The sequence below is a fragment of the Salvelinus namaycush genome, chromosome 17 (assembly GCF_016432855.1).
Source record: "Salvelinus namaycush isolate Seneca chromosome 17, SaNama_1.0, whole genome shotgun sequence".
In the NCBI taxonomy this organism is placed as follows: Eukaryota; Metazoa; Chordata; class Actinopteri; order Salmoniformes; family Salmonidae; genus Salvelinus; species Salvelinus namaycush.
This window is the reverse complement of record NC_052323.1, coordinates 12,576,930-12,582,929: the sequence shown is the minus strand read 5'-3', so window position 1 is coordinate 12,582,929 and position 6,000 is coordinate 12,576,930.

The following is a 6,000-nucleotide window of genomic DNA, read 5'->3' as shown; positions in this document are numbered from 1 at the left end:
TTGGATGGTTTGCAAGGGAGCTATTGCGGTGCTAGCAAGGACACTAGATGTGCGTTTAGTACTCTTTACCCTGGTCGATTCCAAACAGGAGAGACTGAATCGACTTCTCGGGTGATTGTCACCGGTACACTCTTCCTGGTGTTCACTTTCGCTTGGTTGAAAAGTATGTTCCTGTAACACAGATCGGTGGGCTCTAATCGGGGGGACTCTCCCCTTGCATTTGACGCTCCGCTGGCCTCGAGTCTCTCGACTCTCATGTTCACACACGTAGGAGCCAGACAGTTGAGCACCTGGGAGCAGAAACAGTTCAGCCACGGGAACTTGCGGCGCATAGTCTTAGAGATCGTTGGCCTTAAACAACTCCGTATGGTAACCTGGTTGGTGCCTGGTCTGACTATCACCAGATACGCAGCAGACCGCTCTGCCATGCTGGGGTACGTGAGCGAGAACATCAGCCACGTAAGCCACAGTTGCGTGTTGTATCGCCACAAGGTGGCCTGGTCAAGAATGTCTTTGTTTCTGGTCTTAAGCTCCAGCAGTGCTACGTTTCCGGTTACGGTGTCGTGGGCCACTAGGTCCACCTCTGTGTAGAAGCCCCATGTGCAGTGGATGGACTTGCAGCCCCGCGTACAGCCGTTGTGGTACGTGTAGGATCCGGGTTTACGGGACCTATCGGGCGTTGGCACACCGGCAACCTTGAGGCCTGCGCAAATGGGAGCAAGACGCAGAGCCTCGAGCTGCGTGAGAATGAGGCGGGATACGGGGCCTACGTCGCACAGTCTCTTCTTTCCGTTGAACACGCCCTTGCACTGAGAGTCTACCGCAACGCCTATGCCTGTGGACATACGGCTCCTATCCCACAGGCGTCTGCAGGCGTCTGGAGTCAGGGCTCTACACCTGAACAGTTGCAGCAGCGCTTCCTTGAACGCAGACCCCTTGGAATCGGGCGCGTTAAGGTTTCTTAGGTACTCAGGCAGCCACTCGAGCGAGCTCTCGGGGTTGGCGTTCAGGTCCTTCACAACCCTGGTGAACAGATCCATGCTTATCATATTGTGCCCGGTTGAGCGCTTCCTGCAGCACATGATAGAAGTTAGGGTTCTGGTGATTCCCTTAACCTTGTACCAACGGTGGTCGGCTGTAGACTTGGCACACAGCTCACCACCGGAGCCCCGGAACTCGATCGCAGGGTCCTGGAGCTTCATTGTATTAAATGTTCTATGAGCGATAGGTTGCTGCTGTGAAAACCCTGTCCCTTTGTGAGAAACAGAAAGTGGCACGGCTAAGTTACACCGTCAGTAAGTAAAGAAGTACAAAGCAGAAGCTGGGATCAAGGATCAAGGGATCCCCTGTTAGAGATTAGAGATATGAATCGCAAAAAAACAATGATGGGAGGCGTTGAGTCTCTGATATCCGGGAGCAAGGAGCTGTTTAACAGCAGAAAGTTATGGGTCCCAAACGGCCCCCTACTGAGCGCGGCCCGTTTCAGGGGCAAGCTGGGAGCCTCCATTGCTGTCATCACATCTCTCACCGTGGGGTTTCTTACCATTCCCAACAACATTCTGTACTTCATCAACAACAAGCATGGTTCAAGGACCACATGCAGGCAGAACTCAGACTCGAGTACGACTTCCTCCTCCGAAGGCAGACCTGACTACGAGTACGCGTACATCCACTCGGGGATTGCCCTCATCACGCTCGGCTGTCTTGCCATGGTGGTGAGCATAGTACTCAGCTACTTCGCCTCCAAGAGCAAGCGCAAAATGGACGACTCCGAAGGCCCCTACAGGCGTCCAGAGGCCGTCAGGAGCACCAGGACCGTGATTGCGTGCCTCATCATGATGAACATTGAGCTGTTCATGGCTGTGATCGCGGGCTGCATGGAGCTGCTTTACCAACCCATGATCAGAGACGCACAAAGGTTGCATAACATGGAGTGCGCTATCGCAGTGTTCAACATCATAATCTACATCATGTACGTGGTGACCATGGTGCTGACGTCAACCGTGCTAAAGGGGAAGCACGAAGTAGCCACCACGGTTGATGCTCCACGAGACATGCCCGAGACCGTGCCCATCCCCCCCACAGCTCGTGACTACTTCAGCAGAAGCATCAACTCTTACAATTCACAGTCGAGTTTCATTTAAGGGCCTCTGCCCCTCGGCTGTATGGGCTGAGACTTTGTGGGGGAAGGCTAAAGGGGAACGCAGAGCCACACAGGCAGTCACCAGCCCCTCAGGGCTCACCAGCAATAGAGAGAAGCAGATGCTCTGTACTGGGGCCTTGGGAAGACATGACGCCAACCTTGCATGCAGTCCCTCAAGAATAGACCCTACCCTACGTGCCATTCTAAACACTTGTTATATTACACGTGGCTTATTTTATATTTAGTTCCTTATTAGATCACGGAACCGAATGATACGTCGGCGACAGCAAGGGAACTATTGTCCAACCCAGTGGCCCACTATCCTGTTTCACTTGACCATACCCCTCATAAGTTTTGCTATGTATGTGAATAAATGACAAGGGAACAATGTACTGAGAGTCTGGTGAGTTTTTATTGACACATGTTCAAAGAAAGTCATACATTGTAAATAGGCACATGTCAAATGTTAGGTGTGTACGGCGATGAGAACCCATACAGTGTCCGGTTCATATTAGCGGTAATCGTCACTTCTTTATTACAACCAGAGCAACATTGCAGCTAGGACAGTGGTAGACAGTGTCAAGAAACTCATTCTTGAAGAAGGGGTATAGGCAGCATCCCACCACACACAGGCAATTTGCTGAGATGTACTTAGAGCCTCCAGTCCTCACACAGTCAGGGGGGTAATATCAGTCCATTACAGTGTCAAGAAACTCATTCTTGAAGAAGGGGTATAGGCAGCATCCCACCACACACAGGCAATTTGCTGAGATGTACTTAGAGCCTCCAGTCCTCACACAGTCAGGGGGTAATATCAGTCCATTAGCCATACACACAGAAAGAACACGACGTTGGTTATAGAGGTTTCAACAGAGACATTGCAAACCTCTGCAAATATTGCAAATAGCTCTCTGACAGCAACTACAACTATCTTCGCACTCTAATCAAACTGTTAGGACAACCTAAGCTTAGCCCCTATCCTATCCTACCCTCGTAACTCCTTCATCCACCTCAGGTAACCGCAGACTTACTAAGGCTATGGCGGCCTGGTACGACTGCCTCCTCTTGAAGGACAGGACCCTGACAGATTACGAGAAGGAAAAGCTGGACCGTGTGAACGTGAGAGCCGACAGCGCCGAAGGTGGCGATGTGACTATAGGCCCAACGGACAGTCTCTTCACCAGACCCATGTATGTGCCGTTAACGCACTACCACCATCTCGACGCCCTGTTAGCCATCATGGCGTGCTACGTCTCCCCGAGAGTGAAAAGTTTGTGCGACTATCCCGTGAGACATGTTCACATTGAACCAAGGCAGCTGCTCCATCACGCATCACAATCCCCCGTCAAGTCAGCGAGGAGAGGAGAAGAGTAAGCAAAGTATAGATGCGATAAGGTTAAAAAGAGAACATCACCATCCTATTCACACTACACACACAAGTGGAAAGACACCGATCCAACCTGGACATGGTCCCCATAGCCTTATGTGGCCAGTGACCACAGCCATTGACGGAACAGCCAGCCCTCAAGACATGGACTCCACTGCCAGCTACCAAGACCTGTGGCTCATTTCAAATCGTTACACATTCACTGTACAGCATGTGCTGATGACACAGAATATGAATAAAAAGCTCAACAGCCCTTCTCCCAGTTCAGTGCCTGTTGTTACATTGACTATTCATCTCTACCCCTACACCTGTCTTTCAGTCATTACTATGCAAGGCATACCTCGCAGTGTTTCGTATCCCACATAGGATAGACTGTGCACTCCCAGCACTTACACAGACGAGGGGTAGCACTATGCATCACTTTCCCAACTCTATTTCAGGCACAACTTAGTGTTTACATTGGGATGGAAATGTAGCACATACCCCTGACAGACATGGTCAATTAGTCAGCCCTAGCAAGCAACTCCCGAATGCACTCTGTGAGACTGAGACAGAGTATCATATTGTAGCCTATGCCAGGTGTGTATATTATAGACGCAGAGATATTTAGCCAGAGACTAGGACAGTGTGTATGAGAGACAAACCAATAGACAGGGGCGAAGTGCAGCCACTATCACCTACATCGGACAAAGAAGGACATGAAACCAACAGTAGGGGGGAGTGACGGGAAGGTACATGCCGAAACACACCGGGTGACAGGATGGTTATGATTACTATAATGCTCACCAGACACAGTGGTCCTAACCAAAAGATATGTTATTTCTATAGTTTTACAATACTTTTGGAAATAGTTAGTTGATAATCGGGGACAGCCTGTCACTTCGCACACAGGGCCCTTGGCCGTAATGTGGCGTGTGTGAATTCTGGGGCAGGATGTTTGACTAGTATCCACTTGGTGGTAGTGTGGTGCAAGTAATGAATGTAATAACCCTCCCGTTGTCTCTAAAAACGCCCCCCTACAAACTACTTTCCCTTGGTTGTGGAAATTGTGCCTTTCGGGTATGGCTGTTGTTACACAACCTTCCCCTTGCCTCGGCGGGTCAGAGTTACCCCCGGCCAGCGTTACGAGTCGATTCCCAGTGTCTGTGTGGGTTAGAGAGACTCTGGCAGCGTTAGCAAGGTGTATGTTGTAACCCTCCTACCCCTGTCTGGGCCGGGTCACAGTGACCCGGGCCCTGTTGTAGGCCCTGCGTTATGAGTTGTTCCCCTCTGTTCCGGGGGCTTGGGTCAGAGTGACCCCGGCAGCGTTAGCAAGGTGTATGTTGTAACCCTCCTACCCCTGTCTTGAGCTGGGTCGGAGTGACCCGGGGCCTGTGTTAGGAGTTGTTCCCCTCTGTCTGGGCCGGGTCTGAGTGACCCCGGCAGGGACCAGTTGTCCCCAACAACTCAGTGCACGACCTCGGTGCTATCACACGGGGAGGCCAGCCGAGCGTCCCGGATGGGACCGAAGGGGCCGAAGGGCCCGAAGGAGCAGGCAGGGCCGACCACGCGCCTCGTCCATTCGCGTGCCTCGTCCCATTCACGTGGCCACCGTAAGCAGGGCGTAGAGAGGCTACTAATATCGTCAGGAAGAAGAAGAAGAAGAAGAAGAAGAAGAAGAAGAAGAAGAAGAAGAAGAAGAAGAGGACGAGGACGAGGACGACGACGAGGAGGAATACGACCCCGCCGAGCGTGAGCCCTCCGCCTACGACTGTAAGCAGGGCGTAGAGAGCCTACTAATATTGTCAGGAAGAAGAAGAACAAGAACAAGAACAAGAAGAAGAACAAGAAGAACAAGAAGAAGAAGAAGAAGATGAGGACGATGATGAGGACGACGACGAGGACGACGACGACGACGAGGAATACGACCCCGCCGAGCGTGTTGCCTCCGCCTACGACGCCTCGCAGTCCCGGTTTCAGCGCGGCTCAGGTCCTGGAACAGATATCCTCCAGCGTCGACCAAGAAGACGAAGAAGACTACTGCGATTCCGAAGAGGAGGACGTTTCGGAAGATGAAGACGGTGAGGAATACAACCCCGAGCGCGACGCGGACGACTACGAAGACGACTCGGCCTCGCGGTCGTGCTCCTCTTCGGAGGAAGAGCCGGAGGGAGAGCGAGAGGGAGACGCGGCCGCTGGCCGAGAGCGAGACAGAGAGCCAGACAGAGAGCGAGCCAGAGACAGAGAGCGAGAGCGAGACAGAGCCAGAGAGCCAGAGCCAGAAAGGGAGACGTTGCTGTCAAAAAACGGCAAAATCAAATGGTCCTCCGTGGCCTATCGCGGCCCGGACCGGCCCGGTTAACCCTCCCGTTGTCCTCCTATTATGCCTAGCACACAGTGTCCCCCCCGGGTCACCCTGTCCCGTCTTGGCTAAAGGCCCAGTGGGCACAAGTGTGACAGTATGGGTGTGAACAGCCTTTGCAGATGTATT